This window comes from Triturus cristatus, chromosome 8 (assembly GCF_964204655.1).
Source record: "Triturus cristatus chromosome 8, aTriCri1.1, whole genome shotgun sequence".
Lineage (NCBI taxonomy): Eukaryota > Metazoa > Chordata > Amphibia > Caudata > Salamandridae > Triturus > Triturus cristatus.
The window spans coordinates 484,398,885-484,417,112 of record NC_140591.1 but is presented as its reverse complement, the minus strand read 5'-3'; the positions used below and the strand labels follow the sequence as shown (position 1 = coordinate 484,417,112).

Below are 18,228 nucleotides of genomic sequence, written 5' to 3'. Positions count from 1 at the left end.
TGACCTCTTTAACAACAATTTATCTCCCTCTGCCTTTATTGGCACTGATAATCAAAAAAAGGTGTGATTTTACAATGGGTATCCCCATGCCTATGACTCACCCAATGATGACGAATGACACAATTTTAAGACGAGGAGTCTATTAAAAACAAAGTCATTCACAGGTATGCTAGAAGATGTTCTGGAAGTGCTTTTCTCCATGATCTCCATGATACGATAGAGCTGTGTTTTAGGGATAGGTATAGTGCTGATGGCCTTGTTGCCTTGAATATAAGGTTGTGTCTCCCAAACCACTCTAGTATCCAGTGTAAATACATAGGGCTGAAGGGCAGCCGGTCCATTCCCCTTGTTATTCAATGGCCCATCCTTAGGCTCCTCAGAGTTAGACAAAAATGATTAACAGATGGTAGGCACTGATCCCACCCTAGGTGGTGTAAGACAGCCTAGAGTTGATCTCAAGAGTTCCTTCCTTTGCATGGACTCAAATGTTCCGGTTCCAGTAGCATTTATTGATTGCCTTGAAGTAGTTTGTGACAGCTTAATTGGCTCTAACAGCTGAAGTAGTTTCCATTTTGGAATTTACCAGTGATTGCACCCACAGAAGATGCAGCTTTGGATTCCCACCCAACAGCTGAAATGGGCTCAGCTAGCCCATCGCATGCTGATAGTGAATTTACATTGCCAAACGTAGACTCTAAAACAAACTTAGACCTAATAGTGTTCGGGCCACTAATGTCCGGACAAAGTCAGATTCCATGAGGGTGCACACTTTTAATAACCACATTTCTAAGAGCTGTATTGATTACATCCTGGTTGACTTGAGATTATGGCGCCTAGTAGAGGATATGATTGTTCGGGAAAGATAGAGAGTGACCACAATCCATTATGTCTTACAATGACTGCCCTTTTAGATGAATATAACGTTGATTCTGTGCTCCTAATTACCCTGGAGAAATTGTGCATATGTTGGATAGATGTCACCTTAAATGGCGACAAGTTGCTGCAAACGCCAGAAATTTTAGCCAATATTAGGAAGGACGTACAAGATATAATGTCCGAGTTAGTAGAGAGTTGCAGCGCAGGCAGTGGTCTGACAGCTGTTAGTGCCTTCCACATGAAGCTTTTTTAGAATGTAGTAGCTCATTTTATAACTCCCCTAAGACCTAGAAAAAAGTCAGTCTGTAAAAGTAATAATTGTTTTAGCAGGGAGTGCAGGTATCTAAGACACTCCCTGGACAAGGCCATTAAGCTGAAAGATATTGCTTTGATATCTGCCACTATAAAGGCCTACAAACGTAGTATGTATAGAGGCATAAAACAATGGGATGATGACAGATGGCGGGATTTAGAGGAGGCATGTCTATCTAAGGACCACATCTGCTTTGGACAGTTGGTTACAAGGTATAACAGTGCATCAGGGCCTGAGCCTTCTAATGATGTCTCCTCTTCTAATTGGGTCACTCACTTTTCAGCTTTATATCATGAAGATGCTTTCAGATAACATGAGGGAGCTTTGCTGCATAGCAGTTGTTTGAATTTTACTACACCGATTTTTTCTCTAGCTTATGTCACCGGTTCTTTAACCACTTTTACGAGAGGGGGCTCTGGGACCTGATGGGCTACAAGTAGATGGTTTCTTACACAATAGAGACATCTGGGCCGAATATATACTCTTCCGAATGCCATCCCAGTGCTCCTATCCCAGACTCATGGCAGGGTGCTGAGATGGTACCTGTTTCTAAAAAGGTAGGCAAGAGCCTTCTGGCCAATTATAGAGTCATTAGTTTAATTGACTGCATGCAAAAAGTATTTTGTTGCATGGTGCTAGCAAAAACTCAGCACTAGATCATTGAAAATGACATCTTGAGCTGGGTTTCAAGCAAAAACATCCATTATTGACCAGGTCTTTTGATTCATTATTGTCTATTTAAAGACAGCTTTGGTCAGCAGATCTACAAAGTGCATTTGACTTGGTTCCCCACCCAAGGCTGTGGCAGGTTCTTAAAGCAATGAGTATGCCCCAATGAAGTTCTATTTTTAGTGATCAGGTTACACAATAAGAACATTGCACGAGTGCATCTGGGCAACCGGAGCCAACTTACTGATAGGATTCCCGTGTAGAAAGGAGTCCGCCAAGATTGTGTCTTGGCACCTATCCTGTTTTCTTTATATATAAATGAAAATGTGAATGTTTTCTCAGGGATTCCAGCAGACGTTCCCTCCATAGTTAATGCCAAGTCAACTATAGTCTACTTCACTGATAACACATTGTTGATCTCGAAAACCCTGAGTTGTTTGCAAAAACGTCTCAATGGCTTTGGTGCTTTTTGTTCGTAATGGGGTTTAGAGATCAACATAGTCAAAACTAAATGTATCCAATTTAGTAATCAGAAAAGGGTGATAGGGAGTATCGTACTAGGGGACAAGATACTGGAGAGAGTTGAAATGTTCGACTATTTGGGCATCTAAAATGCATGCAATATGCCTTGGCAACCACACGCAAACATGGCACCCATAAAACATAGGCAGATTGTGGGTTCAATCATAAAAGAGTTATTGTGCTTCCTTCGCAAAGCCTATTGCACCAGCACTCCAAATTTCTGAGGCTAAGGCACTGGGAGCAACCCTTTATGGAGTTGAGCCATGGGGCTACACTGGTATCACCAACTTGGAAGATTCTGAGAATACATTTCTATGATCATTAGCCTCACTTCCAACGAGCACTCCATTTTATCCCTTATCATTGGGCTTGGGCTTAAAAAAGCTAGGTAAGGAAATGCTCCCCCCGTCCCCAGGGGGATAATTCCCTGAGTGCACTGCTAGGTTCCCAATAGGAAGTGATCCAATTTTGTTCCAAAGGCAGCCTTATGTACATTGCTATACTGGAGATAAATGTTGGGCTACTCCCGAGTTGGTGCATTGTGTGGCAGCCCTTAAAGTCATTATTCAGGCAGATAGATTTCCTGGTTGTTTTTAATCAAAAAGCTCCTGACGTTTTGGGGTTTTAGTGATCTCTGGACGCATCCATCCACAATCCAAATTCCTCCCAATGAAGCATTAAAGAAACAGTATTGGCTGTATGTTCTCCACAGGGAGGAACAAAAAGGTACGGTCATACCTTGACTAGGGAGTTTCTGGACTTCAAGCCCACTCATGCTCTAGAGCAATATTGGGACCTGATAACTGCACCATAAGATAGTAAATGATATCATCAATTTAGAATTGGTTCATTACCTTTGAAGTCATTTGTAGCAAAGTGGCATGGTAAATCTTCTACATTCTGTCTCTTCTGTAATGACCAGAGTCCGTCCCACATGTCTTTTTTGTGTGCCTCGCATATGCACAATTTTGATCTACATGGCAAACACTGATTTGTAGACTCTGTTGCTTTGCGAGTATTGAGAGTTGATGCTCGCCCCTTGTATGCTAGTGCAGTAGCAAAATATTTGGGCTTGATGTGGAGAAAGAGAAAGGAAAAGTGTGGAAATATTGAGACACTAGAGTTGTGCGGGTTTTGCAGCCTATGACAACTCTGCTTATATCCTGAAATATGCACTACTGGGTGTATACATGTGAAAATGTATTTTACTTGCTGGCACATGCATCAAGCTAGGATTTTGCGAGTCCTTAATTGCGAATATTAAGGATTTGCATGTAGGAATCGCTATAATAATAGCAAATCCGACACATTCCTTATTTGCGACTCGCAAATTGCGAGTCGCAAATAAGGAATAGCTTCCCATTCATTCCTATGGGCCTACAGGCCCATAGGAATGAATGGGAAATTGCAAGCGCAATTTGCGAGTATACCAATAGGTACTCGCAAATTGCGCATGCAGTTGCAAGGGTGTCAAAAGGACACCGTGTTGCACCCCTGGAATTGACCTGTGCACATATGATGTGCACACACATGCCCTAAGGGCATGTGTGTGAGCAACATGAAACTGTGAAAAATGCACAAACGTGCTTTTTTCAAAGGTTTTGCAAATTACCATGAAGTTCAACTTCATGGTAATTTGCGCACCCTATTAGCGAAAGCGCTAATTTTTTTACTTTAATGCATTGCATTTAAGCAATCTCAATTTGGGATTCCTTAAATGCAATCGCAATTTAAGTAATTCCAATTTAGAGATTACTTAAATTGAGATTTTTGCATTTGAGATGATGCATCCCAAATGCAAAAATACCGGTCGCAAAGGGTCGTTATTTAACAAATGCTAATTGCTGAAACTTTCAGTATTAGTCATTCTTTTGCAAGAAATATTGCACTAGGTCGCTGGTTTCAATAGAAGTTATGCTGCTACTTGTACTTACTTTTAAAATTAGCTTTGTAGATATTATTGTATTTTACTTATTGACTACATTTATGGCTACAGCGGAATTAAAGTTATATTTGACTTGACTTAACATTTGGATTTTCCATTGAGATCACATTACCACCACGTACATGTAGGGGTTAAATAGACTAGGGGCCATATGTAGGTAGCCCAATACCGGTCGGTAACGGCCGATTTTCGGTAATTATACCGTTACCGACCGGTATTTAGGCTTTTGATATGTAGGGGGATCATTTCTGTATTCGGTAATTTACCGAATCGGTAAAATTACCGAATCGGTAATTTTACCGATTCGGTAAATACCGAATACAGAAATGAGATGTTGGGGGAGTGTGTGGTGGGTGTGGGGATTCGTTATTTACCACCAACTGAAAGTTGGTGGTAAATGACGAATGACTCAGTAAATGCATTTTGTGGCCCTTAGATGTGTGCAATGTGGCAGACACACATGCCCTCAGGGCATGTATGTGTGCCACATGTGCACACATGCAGGAATCAGGGGTGCAACAGGGTGTCAATGTGACACCCTGCCACCCTTGATTGAGCTCCCCCCATTACCGATTCGGTATGGTACCTGGCTTCCCATTGATTCCTATGGGCCTCCTGGCCCATAGGAATCAATGAGATACAGGTTACCATTACCGAATCGGTAAATACCGATTCTAAAATACCGACACTTACCGAATCGGTATTTTTTTACCTACATTACATTTACCGATTCATAAATACCGAATCGGTAAAATTCGGTATTTAAGAATCGGTAAATGTAATTTACCTACATAAGGCCCTTGATGTAGGAACTTTAAACGAATAATGTGAAGCTACTGTGGATGAGGATGTCCAGAGGCGTGTTGTTTGCTGTATATGTGATATAATTCAGGGGTATAAAATTGCCCTCCCTTCTCTCTCCTTAAAATAAACTATGCCACCCACAATCTCTCTTTATAAAAAAAAAATTGTCTTACCTGATCGCAGCTCTTCCTTGCTTCCGATCTTCACCGTGACGCTCCACCGACTGTAGAAACAGATGCACAAACGTGAATGTCATCTCTAAAAGTTAAAAGGAAAAAAGGACAATTTCTCCTTTTGACTTCAATGGAAAAGCATGGGAAATCACTGAAAAAAATGTTTAAAAAAATTTAAATGTACTACTTCGAAAAAGTTTGTATTTTATAATATACATTGACAATTAATTTATATTTATTTGTTTTTAATTTTTAAATAACTGTTATATGTTTTATTACTAACTTTTAAGTATCCTATTTAATCATTTCAATCAAAATAAATATTGATACATTTCTCATTATTTTTATATTATTTACTGTATGTTTATAATTTTGTATGAGGGTACATATATTCATGTTTAGCTATTTTTAAATATTTTAATATTTATTTTATATTTACTAACATTTATAAATAAGGTTTTAAAAATAGGACATACCCCTGCACATAACCCCTCATTCCCTTGCATCCCATGCCAGTAAAAGGGTGTCACACCCTCATAAATATAATTTAAATGCTTAATAAATTAAAAACAGTTTAATGCTGAGTCAATAAACTTAATATCTGAGTATCAATACACTCCCCACCCAAAACCCCTTGCAACCCGTGCTACCAAAGTATGGGTGTTACACCCTTATAAGCTTTAATTTTAATTTTTTTAACTATTTAACATTCATATTAAATTCAACACAGATTAATATTCAGATATTAACATTAATGCCTGGGTATTAATACACCCGCCCACCCGAAGCCCCTAATTCCCTTGCATCCCATCCCATAGGATGGGTGTTAAACCCCCAAAATCAATAATTGTAGTTACTTTTGTATTACTAAAAATGAATATCAAAATCAATACTAATTAATACGCAGGTATTAAAATTAATACCTGGGTTTTAATACACTCCCTCACCCAAAATCCCTGAGTCCCTTGCATCCCAGGCCAGTAAACGGTTGTCACAGCCCTACTTTTATGTATTTTAAAATTACTAAAAATTAATATAAAAATCAATGCTGATTAATACCTGGGTATTCAAATTAAAACCTTGGTATTAATACACTCCCCCACCCAAAACCTTATACCCTTGCATTCCGTGCCAGAGAATGGGTGCTACACACCCATAAGCATTAATTTTAGTTACTTTTGTATTACTAAAAGGAACATCTAAACCAATACTAACTAATACCCAGGTATTAAAAATAATACCTGGGAATTAATAGAATCCCCCAACCAAAACCCCTAATTCCCCTAGCATCCCATGCCAGTAAAAGGTTGTCACAGCCCTACTTTTATGTATTTTAAAATTACTAAAAATTAATATAAAAATCAATGCTGATTAATACCTGGGTATTCAAATTAAAACCTTGGTATTAATACACTCCCCCACCCAAAACCTTATACCCTTGCATCCCGTGCCAGAGAATGGGTGCTACACACCCATAAGCATTAATTTTAGTTACTTTTGTATTACTAAAAGGAACATCTAAACCAATACTAACTAATACCCAGGTATTAAAAATAATTCCTGGGAATTAATAGAATCCCCCAACCAAAACCCCTAATTCCCCTAGCATCCCATGCCAGTAAAAGGTTGTCACAGCCCTACTTTTATGTATTTTAAAATGACTACAAATTAATATCAAAATCAATACTGATTAATACACGGGTATTCAAGTTAATACCTGGGTATTAATGCACTCCCTAACCCAACACCCTAATTCCTTTGCATCCCATACCAGAGGATGAGTGTTGCATCCTCATAAATATTAATTTAATTTGTTTTGTATTAATATTATATACTAAACTATTAATACAAATAAATATATAACATCCCAGGTGTTTTAATTATTCTAAGGGTATTAATACACGTATTTAAATTATTCTAAGGGTATTAATACATTCCCCTACCCAAAACCCCTATTTCAAAGTTTTAAAAATGTTTAAATAAATTATTAATAAATCAATAAAAAAGTAAAAAAAAGATATATATACCTTAAATAAAGCACTTACTTTAATTCACATTGTGCTAACATGCGTTGTAATGGCATATGTGTTGTAATGGCATCCGTTGTTATTGTATGTGTTCTAATGGCATATATGTTGTAATGGATGCATTGTAAAGGCATCATGATGTAAGGCCTGCATTTTCTTAGATGTTTACCACGTTACATGCCTCCCATAGGGTACTCACACTGTCCTCATGTTCATCTTGAAATATTCCTCAATTTGGTCCTAAGCTTGTCTTAGCACAATTTATCGGATAGTGCACATGTTCTAAGTCTCTCCTGTCCAGCTGAACAGGTAGGCTCAGGACATATGAGTCTCAACAGTACTGGAGCATGGTCTGACATCCTTCTAGGCAAACCAGGTGTGCCACTTGTGCCACCCAGGAACTGACATCCCACAGAACCACCCAGTAGTCCAATGTTGATCACATATTATAGATGAAAAGTATATGCCATTCTATCTCAGTGGGAATCTGGGTCACCACAAGTCAATTGGTGTATATACAGTTGTAATAGCATTGAGTGTGCTGGCTGTCACAGAGATGTATCGGATCTCACTTGGGATCTGTCATAGTGCATCTGAGTAGGCGGTTAAAGTCGGTACCCTGTAGAAATGCGTGTGGTTCCACTGCGGTTACCTGGTACAAGAGGTCTCTGTAGAAAATTTGATTATCCATATTCAGATCATTATTGTTGAATATTGTGACGTGTTTGCCCCACTATATACCTACAGTTTCCTCTTTTCAGTGTTCTTATGGCTTACTGTGAGTATTTTCTATTGTTTTCCAAAATTGTCAAAATCAGTGTCCATAAATTTTGGTGCCACAAAATAGTGCTCAGACCACGTTTTTCTAGTATTTACAGAAATCCTTTTTTTGCAGTGTATGTTTTTCACACCAATACTGCAGGATATATACTGTTTCAAATTGGTTATTACAGGATATCACACTTTGAAAAGGAATGCTATGATGAATTTTTGATTGACTGGTGTTTATATACAAATGTTTGTCTTGAAAATGTTATACACTCCTACAAGTCAAATTTATTGTAGCACACAATGCAATGCTTTTTAAGGTAATCACAACTTCTCATTGACCTTTCTTTCTTCCCCATGTATACCCTGATTTGTGACAAGGGCCTCTAAACGTTGCCACTGGACACCAGCAGCTACAAAAAAGAGAGGGCCCCTGGGACAAGGAATACTCCTGCAGGAAATATGTGGAAATAGACAGCACCACAATAATTGTTATCCTGCCTGAAAACTATTTAGGTTGGCGGAAAAACCTTGCCTATAGATAATACTCAAACAGAGCCAAACATGAGCCAAGCGAGAAAAAGGCACTATATGGACATTTGGATAGAGAAAGTTAATAATCAATCACATAATATACATTTGAGGATCACAATAATTCCACAGTGAAGATATACATTCTTATTTTTATTATGAATATCCTTAAAATCAAGTCTCAGTATTGTATAATCACAACATAATAAATAATCCAATTAATGAACAACAACGCCAAGACACAAAATGATCAATTGCTATTTCTGATCCCACACATCCATACATGCAACATTCATACCAGAAACAGTCTACACATTATAAAAACAGCAGCAAGGAATAGAGAGAGCCGGGAGAACCATCCCTCAAATATATTCAATTAACAGACTGGGATGTCTGCCTATACACAAATCAATAGGTCTCAGTATTTTTTAAAAGTGTTTTGCGCACAGTGTTGTATAATCACAATAAAGTTTTATCAGTATCCTAAGTAAGTTATATTCATGGTGGAGATAGATATATCACTTCTGCAGACATTCTATATATTAGTTCTGTTTCTTGGTGGTCTCCACGGATTGCGCCAACACGAGTTTCGGTAATGACCTAACAATGAGGTTGCACTTTCCTCAGGATGCTAAAAAACATATGAGGATCAGGGTGTCTTGGAGTCCAACAGAAAGATTTCCGAAAAGATGGAAAATTAAATTTTTGAGCAAAACACTTGGCTCATGGAATAATAAGACAAACTAAACATAACCAAAAAGTCACAGAAGGTGTAGAAGGTCACTTGTGACTAGGTTACTTATAGAAGCATCAGAAAACAGTGCCCAGAGTGAAATAGCAGAAGGCAGAGCCCCATCCCTCCAATGAGCCATGCTATGGAGAGTGTATTGACCAAAGCACCAATGCAGGACATACGTTGTGCACGCCCATATCTGTGTCTCACAGCAGGAGGTTAATGGCTGCTAGTTACTAGTGCCAGAAGCCTGACATCAGGTAACCGCAGTCTTGAAATGTGTGCACTTCACCATGAGAACCATGCGCTTGTGGCAATCCGGGGAGCTGAATACTTACTTGTTCGTATGAACCAAATTCAAGGTCAAGGAGTATTCGCGATAGGGTCTTGTATATATGCCCCATAGTTAGTCCTGCAGAGAGAACTTTGCACTGCAGCTTGGGCTTGTGGACTGCATCGCTTGGGAGTTTATCTGCTTATGCGTTTTGACGAAATCCTAGTAAATTAAATTTTGTTTTTTTATTTCTTAGACTGTGCACGTTATCCTTTTCATTCTGCAATCATTCTACGTAACTGTTGGGGGACACCCCCAGACCCCCATACCTCACTTTAGAGTGTCTGTATCAGCTTCCCCGTACCTGGACTCTATTTTTTTCATACCACTACTCTGAAAAGTGTGTTCCAAGGAACCTCTTACAACGTATGTTAGTGAGGGCTGAGTCTCACAGACTTACTCATATGTGTCTCTCTCGGTGCTCACAATCATTATTTAACCCCTTCGCTGCTAGGCCTTTTCCCCCCCTGTGCTAAGCCTTTTTTGGGCTATTTGGGGTAGTGTGCGCTTAGGCCCCTGTAACTTTTTGACCACATTAGGTATCCACGCCAAATTTGCATCCTTTTCTTCCAACATCATGGGCATTCTAAAGGTACCCAGTGTTTGTGGATTTGTGGTTCCCAGAAATTAGCCAAAATACAGCAAAATTTTGTTTTTTTGTGAAAAATTGGAAAAACGGTCTGCAAATGAAAGGGTCTGGGTTTTTCTCTACAAATGGTATCAAAAAAGGGTTTGTGGGGCTGAAATCACCATTTCCCCAGCTTTTAGGGAATGACAGAATTTAGTCAGAAAACCAACATTTTTTACACAGTTTGGGAATTTTTCTAGGACATAGCCTATTTTTGCTATTTTTTGTGCTTTTAACCTCCTTCCAGTTAATGGTAGAAATGGGTGTGAAAGCAATAATGGATCCTGGAAAGCTATACATTTTAGAAAAGTAGACAAAAGTCTCAATTCAGCAAGGGGTCATTTGTGTAGATCCATCAGGTTTCTTTATAGAAACTAACAGTTAAATATAGGAAAAATTAAAAATTAGTTGAAAAAACAGCCTTTTGTGTCACTGATTTCACCTGTAACTTCTTCTAATTATGACAGCTCTTTGAAAGCAATACACCGTTACATCCGCTGGACCTTCCTGGTTGTGGGGATATATAGGATATATAGGACTTGTAGGTTCATCAAGAACCCAACGAACCCAGAGTAAAAAACTGAGCAGCAATTTGTAATGGTTTTTAGGTCTCGCCTGACCCAGCGCATGCGCTGGTCTGGCGAGACTTATTGAGAGGGCTCCAAAAAGTGCTACCAGGCCAGCCTAGAGCTACAGTGCATGTGCGCGCGCGCCGCGCTTTACTGCGATTACTTTCACTTTTGCGGCCACACGGCCGCTTTGCATAGCCAATAGGTCTCGCTTTTGGGACCTTATAAGTTTTTAGTTATACAACTGTTGCATGGCTAAACACTTATAAGGTCCCAAAGGCGAGACCTATTGGCTATGCCAATGCTTGTTTATTATGTTCAGGGTATATAGCAATTATCATGGGAAAATGTATACATGGAAAAATCGGTATGAAAGACACCTATGTTTTTCTGAAATGGGAACAAATTATAGAGTTTACAAACAGTGCATATTTGCACATTTTTGAAATTGAGAATATTCATACTAGCATTAGAATTATTGGTCATTTTTCAAAGTGACTTTTTTTTACACAATGTCTTTCATTTGGAAGGGAGAAATGCATAAAAAATCAATAGGTAATAACAGTTGCTTTACAAATCTGAACTACCCTAAGTCTCCCGATAAAAATGGTACCTCACTTGTGTGGGTAGGCATAGTGCCCACGACAGGACATGGCTCAAAATCAAACGTAAACAATTGTAGGGGGAAGGGATGCACACCTTTTTCTACACTTCATCCAAATTTAATTCAAGTGCGTGCAGACTGGTGAATAGTGCCTTGCCCAAATGGCACCAGGTTGATTTATGCAATAAGAGGTGGGGCATCCTTTGAGCCCCTGCCAGTCGCACAGCTATATGTGCCATCGTGGCGATCCAATAGTTAATCCGTTTTGATCAATGTTAATCGCGTTAATCCTTGTCAACCTGCGCTTTAAACATCCTTTCAAGGTGCACTTATTTGTCGAGCCACACACGGGGTAGTTTGCCAATTTCCCAAGTTTCTAGTGTTCCAACCGTGCCCATCCGGACCTCATGAAAGAACATGACCAATGCAAAAATTCATCCAAGGCAGTGTTTTATTGAATTAAACCCAATGCATTTCGGGCAATCAGGTGCCCTTCATCAGGGGTCACTGTGAATAACAATAAAAACAACAATATTCAACATTACCATTTAAAGAACGTCAATAATCAGCATTACCATTTGAAAAAACATTTCTAAATTTTGCTTAAAATTAACTTGTACATATGCGTTTCTCCAAATGCCAAATTGTAATCCACCCCTCTTTTGTTTCCCACTCTGCCTCTCTCAGACAGTGCTATTATACATCCATCGTGCATCTTACAAGCCTATTTAATGACTGCTACTTTCCGTAGTTACTCGAAACCTATTAAACAATCGACTTTCCAATGTTGTCTCCAACTAACACTCAATTTACACTTCCAGCGCTCCCCCCAATGACCTGCTCCCTCCTCCTCATCCTCCTTTCATCACCCTCCTTTCACCAGACCGAGTTATCTCCCCTATTCCCTTGATCATGACACTTCTCATTCTACTTTCGATTTTGTACATGCAAAACACTCCTATCTCCTTAAACCGAGCTATTTCAGATTTCCCTGACTTTTCCTCTTAACACTGTTACAATTCTTTAACCAATCCTCCCACCAAAACTCAATCTTCAACCCCACGTTTACCCTTTAGTTGTAATAAACAACCCTTCTCTTCCCATACCTGCCGTGAGCGTTTTAAAACCATCCGGTCTCCTCTCCGTCACCAGCCAATTGTTTGTTCTGCAACACTCCCTTATTTAACCACGTGTGTGTTTTCTTAAAGCTCCCTGATAGGTTAATTACAAACCCTTTCCCGCCATCAGTGCAGTATTCAAACCTACTTCCTAATGTAAACAACTCCATCACCCATAATGCAGTGGACGGGTCCTAGTTCCGACAGAGCTAACATTAGCACATTGTTCCCTCGCCCATGGAAAACAAATAATGTAAAAAGTATACAGTATAGTGGTCACCAACTCGTAATGTCAATTATTCTTGTGAATATCAAATGTTATAATGAATTGTTTTTATGTTGTAATTTATGCAAAACCATTTCTTCCTCAATGTAAGCACCGACTTGCATGATGAATCAAGATGTTTCGCCGTGTGTGGTTCCATGCACAGTTCTCTCACTCTCCTTTTATATCCGTCAAAATCTCAGGGTGCTACCCCAAAACTGGGCAATCTTCATACATGAACAATTGTAGGGGGAAGGGATGCACACCTTTTTCTACACTTCATCCAAATTTAATTCAAGTGCGTGCAGACTGGTGAATAGTGCCTTGCCCAAATGGCACCAGGTTGATTTATGCAATAAGAGGTGGGGCGTCCTTTGAGCCCCTGCCAGTCGCACAGCTATATGCGCCATCGTGGCGATCCAATAGTTAATCCGTTTTGATCAATGTTAATCGCGTTAATCCTTGTCAACCTGCGCTTTAAACATCCTTTCAAGGTGCACTTATTTGTCGAGCCACACACGGGGTAGTTTGCCAATTTCCCAAGTTTCTAGTGTTCCAACCGTGCCCATCCGGACCTCATGAAAGAACATGACCAATGCAAAAATTCATCCAAGGCAGTGTTTTATTGAATTAAACCCAATGCATTTCGGGCAATCAGGTGCCATTCATCAGGGGTCACTGTGAATAACAATAAAAACAACAACAATATTCAACATTACCATTTAAAGCGCAGGTTGACAAGGATTAACGCGATTAACATTGATCAAAACGGATTAACTATTGGATCGCCACGATGGCGCATATAGCTGTGCGACTGGCAGGGGCTCAAAGGACGCCCCACCTCTTATTGCATAAATCAACCTGGTGCCATTTGGGCAAGGCACTATTCCCCAGTCTGCACGCACTTGAATTAAATTTGGATGAAGTGTAGAAAAAGGTGTGCATCCCTTCCCCCTACAATTGTTCATGTATGAAGATTGCCCAGTTTTGGGGTAGCACCCTGAGATTTTGACGGATATAAAAGGAGAGTGAGAGAACTGTGCATGGAACCACACACGGCGAAACATCTTGATTCATCATGCAAGTCGGTGCTTACATTGAGGAAGAAATGGTTTTGCATAAATTACAATATAAAAACAATTCATTATAACATTTGATATTCACAAGAATAATTGACATTACGAGTTGGTGACCACTATACTGTATACTTTTTACATTATTTGTTTTCCATGGGCGAGGGAACAATGTGCTGATGTTAGCTCTGTCGGAACTAGGACCCGTCCACTGCATTATGGGTGATGGAGTTGTTTACATTAGGAAGTAGGTTTGAATACTGCACTGATGGCGGGAAAGGGTTTGTAATTAGCCTATCAGGGAGCTTTAAGAAAACACACACGTGGTTAAATAAGGGAGTGTTGCAGAACAAACAATTGGCTGGTAACGGAGAGGAGACCGGATGGTTTTAAAACGCTCACGGCAGGTATGGGAAGAGAAGGGTTGTTTATTACAACTAAAGGGTAAACGTGGGGTTGAAGATTGAGTTTTGGTGGGAGGATTGGTTAAAGAATTGTAACAGTGTTAAGAGGAAAAGTCAGGGAAATCTGAAATAGTTCGGTTTAAGGAGATAGGAGTGTTTTGCATGTACAAAATCGAAAGTAGAATGAGAAGTGTCATGATCAAGGGAATAGGGGAGATAACTCGGTCTGGTGAAAGGAGGGTGATGAAAGGAGGATGAGGAGGAGGGAGCAGGTCATTGGGGGGAGCGCTGGAAGTGTAAATTGAGTGTTAGTTGGAGACAACATTGGAAAGTCGATTGTTTAATAGGTTTCGAGTAACTACGGAAAGTAGCAGTCATTAAATAGGCTTGTAAGATGCACGATGGATGTATAATAGCACTGTCTGAAAGAGGCAGAGTGGGAAACAAAAGAGGGGTGGATTACAATTTGGCATTTGGAGAAACGCATATGTACAAGTTAATTTTAAGCAAAATTTAGAAATGTTTTTTCAAATGGTAATGCTGATTATTGACGTTCTTTAAATGGTAATGTTGAATATTGTTGTTTTTATTGTTATTCACAGTGACCCCTGATGAAGGGCACCTGATTGCCCGAAATGCATTGGGTTTAATTCAATAAAACACTGCCTTGGATGAATTTTTGCATTGGTCATGTTCTTTCATGAGGTCCGGATGGGCATGGTTGGAACACTAGAAACTTGGGAAATTGGCAAACTACCCCGTGTGTGGCTCGACAAATAAGTGCACCTTGAAAGGATGTTTAAAGCGCAGGTTGACAAGGATTAACGCGATTAACATTGATCAAAACGGATTAACTATTGGATCGCCACGATGGCGCATATAGCTGTGCGACTGGCAGGGGTTCAAAGGACGCCCCACCTCAAAATCAAACGTAAACACACCACATTTTCACAAAGAAAATGTACACTTCTTTTGCGAAGTGTCTAGCTGTAGTTTTTAAACACTAGCTCTGCCGGCACCTAGGGAAATGTTGTAATTTAGCTAAAAATTTTCTTTGTAGAATTTTAGTATGTCATAGAATGTTGAATGTTAGAAGACATTGGAGATTGGAGCTGAGGTGGAGAGCAGACCGTTGATGTTGATTCTCTGCGACTTGTTCTTGAATAAACCATATCTTATACTCTTCCCATGGTGAGAACTATCCATTTCTACACTGGCGAGCATAGACTTACTTGATTGATTGAGGACAAGCAAATTTCAGCATCAATTCCCCTGAAGACATTTTGAGTGGCTACCCACGAGCACCGTGCCTTAGCAACGTTTTTCCTTGGAAGACTACTTGGCTACTTCAGTTTTTTTTTCCTATACCACTGATGGAACTCTCCAAGTCTTAAATTTTATTTCCTAGATTTGGGATACACGCTCAAGTAATTAATTAACCGTAAGTACTGCCCGTGAATATTTTTCACTGGATTGTGGGCGTGTGTATTGCCTTGTGCGAATCTTAACGGAGATCTCCGTTGCGACATCAAGATGCTCCGTGAGGGCTTTTATTAACAATTCGCTCATTTTTACCTGCCATCAACAGCGTTTCAGGCAACGATCGCTGTCCGCATTATTTGAACGTCGGCACCATTCTGTCCCGTGTCCCTGGAGCTGACTCACGATCATTCTGTGTGCTCCTCTGACTACGTGCAGCGCAATTAGGAGGCTGTCATCACGCTTGAGGGCACGCAGCGCGACCTTACGCAGCGGCCATTTTAATTAAAGGAAAGAAACCCAAACAACACGATATTCAGTGTATATTATCGGAACGCTTTACTGCACAAGTCTCCAGGTAGCAACTTATTACTTCCAACTGGTATTTCTTTGTTCTACATTATTTATAAACACTAACTTTGACTCTTTGTGACCACGGTGACTACTTTAATTATTTTGACTTGTTATGGTTTTTTTTTCGTTGTTGTTTTGCTGCTAAAGTAACAGTTCTGCTTTTCTCCACCTCTAGACTACGGTGACAAATTTTATTGTTTTAAATTTTTTTTTTTGTGTGTGTATACATGAACATTGTTACCATTGCATATTAGTCTTATATCATATTAGACAGTGTGATTCATACAGTTGAAGTTCTTACATATATCTATTATTTGTATAGAGATAATTTACAATGGCTTCTGCAACAAGCATGTCTCAACCTCCAGCATTTCTCTCGGAAAAAGGGGATCCCATACTTCCTTGGAAAAAGTGGAGGAACCTATCTGACTCTTATATTGTAGCTATTGGTGGCGAAAAGTTTTCAGCAGTTAGGAAACAAGCTTTCTTATTGCATAATTTAGGTGTAAAGGGACGTAACATTTATGACAGTATGGACCTTATTCCTGTAGGCACGGGAGAAGGAGAATCTAATGATGTGTATGAAATGTCTATGACAATGCTAGAGAGATATTTTGGTACTCGCATAAATGTTCTTCTTGAGAGACATACATTCTTCACTAGGACACAAGGTAGTAACGAACGAGTAAAGAGTTATGTAGCTTCTCTCAAAACTTTATCGCAAACCTGTGAGTTTGGGGATCTTTCAGATTCTCTAGTGAGGGATCAATTAGTGAGATGTACAAACAGTTCTCGAGTACAAGAAAAATTATTATCCAAGAATCCTACACTGGTTGAGGCTGTTGCAATCGTTTAAGGTATGGAAAATGCCTCCTCTTGGGTGAAAGAAATTATAAGGGGTCATGACGATAAGAAGGGAAAATTCCAGTGAAGTTCATGCTTTAACTTATGAGGAAAATATAGTAAGTTCAGAAAATGTAGCTAAGGTTTCTCCTCTTGAAAAAACTAACATTTCTGACAAGGATTCAAGGCCACGTAATTTCCCCAACAATTTCCCAACCAAGTCTGATCGTGAGGTTCGTTCAAACCCCAATGCTTCCAATAGAGATGAGAGTGAGAAGGGTTCCAAAGAATTACCCAAAACTAAGTGCTATAGGTGTGGAAGTACATCACATTTTTTGAATTATCCTCATTGCTCTGCGAGAGATTCTATCTGCATGAAGTGTGGTGTTAAAGGTCATTATGCTTGTGTATGTAAGTCAACCCGCAATGCAGAGAAGAAAACAGAGGTTATGCGTACAATAATTTTGAGCATTGATAATGATAATGGTGGGATAGATATTGGAAAACTATCTATGCCACAGTGTAAGATTGCCGTTGACAATTTTGACTTTGTGGTTTTAGCTGACTCTGGTTCCCCATTCACCATGATTGGCAACAAACAATGGGACAAGGTTGTAGGGTTGGACAATGTCGTACTTCTTCCTCCTGACATTAGTCCCGTTAGCTATGGGGGCGCTAGAATTAATGTTTTGGGATATACTGAAGCACGCCTCCAATTCAAAAACAGAAACACAGTAGGAAAGGTTTATGTTGCTGAGAGGGGAGATAATTTGCTAAGATGGAGACATCAAAGAGATCTGGGTATCATGCTCAACCCAAATGCTAAGGATCCTAAGGACCAAGTCATGTTGGTTGAGTGTGGAAATGAAAGTGGCATGTTGGATAACCACAATTGCGAGTACTTTGAAAAATGTCCTGAGGTTTTTACCGATGATTTAGGATGTCTTAAGGGATTTGAGCAACAAATCATTCTAAAGGATAGGGCAAAACCTTGCCTGCATAAGGTGAGGAAGGTGCCAAATATGATGGTGGAGCCTCTCAAATCTGAACTTGATAGATTGCTAAAATTAGGGGTTATCGAGGGGATAGAAGCCTCAGAGTGGTTGTCGCCCATTGTTTTAGCCCCAAAGGATGGGGGTGCAGGTGTCCGGATGTATGTTGACTTGAGGAGTCTGAATGAGTGGATTTGGATGGAC

At 39.6% G+C, this 18,228-nt stretch overlaps 1 long non-coding RNA gene across 1 annotated transcript in view; it reads left to right on the top strand.

The window, feature by feature from the left end:
• The first annotated feature begins 14,318 nt into the window (after positions 1 to 14,318).
• The window catches only part of LOC146802389 (uncharacterized), a 340,705-nt gene continuing 336,795 nt past the window's right edge, over positions 14,319 to 18,228 (top strand). The window contains exons 1-2 of the long non-coding RNA XR_014967381.1: positions 14,319 to 14,359; positions 14,959 to 16,193. This is a non-coding gene — a long non-coding RNA (uncharacterized LOC146802389). The remainder of the gene's footprint in view (positions 14,360 to 14,958; positions 16,194 to 18,228) is intronic.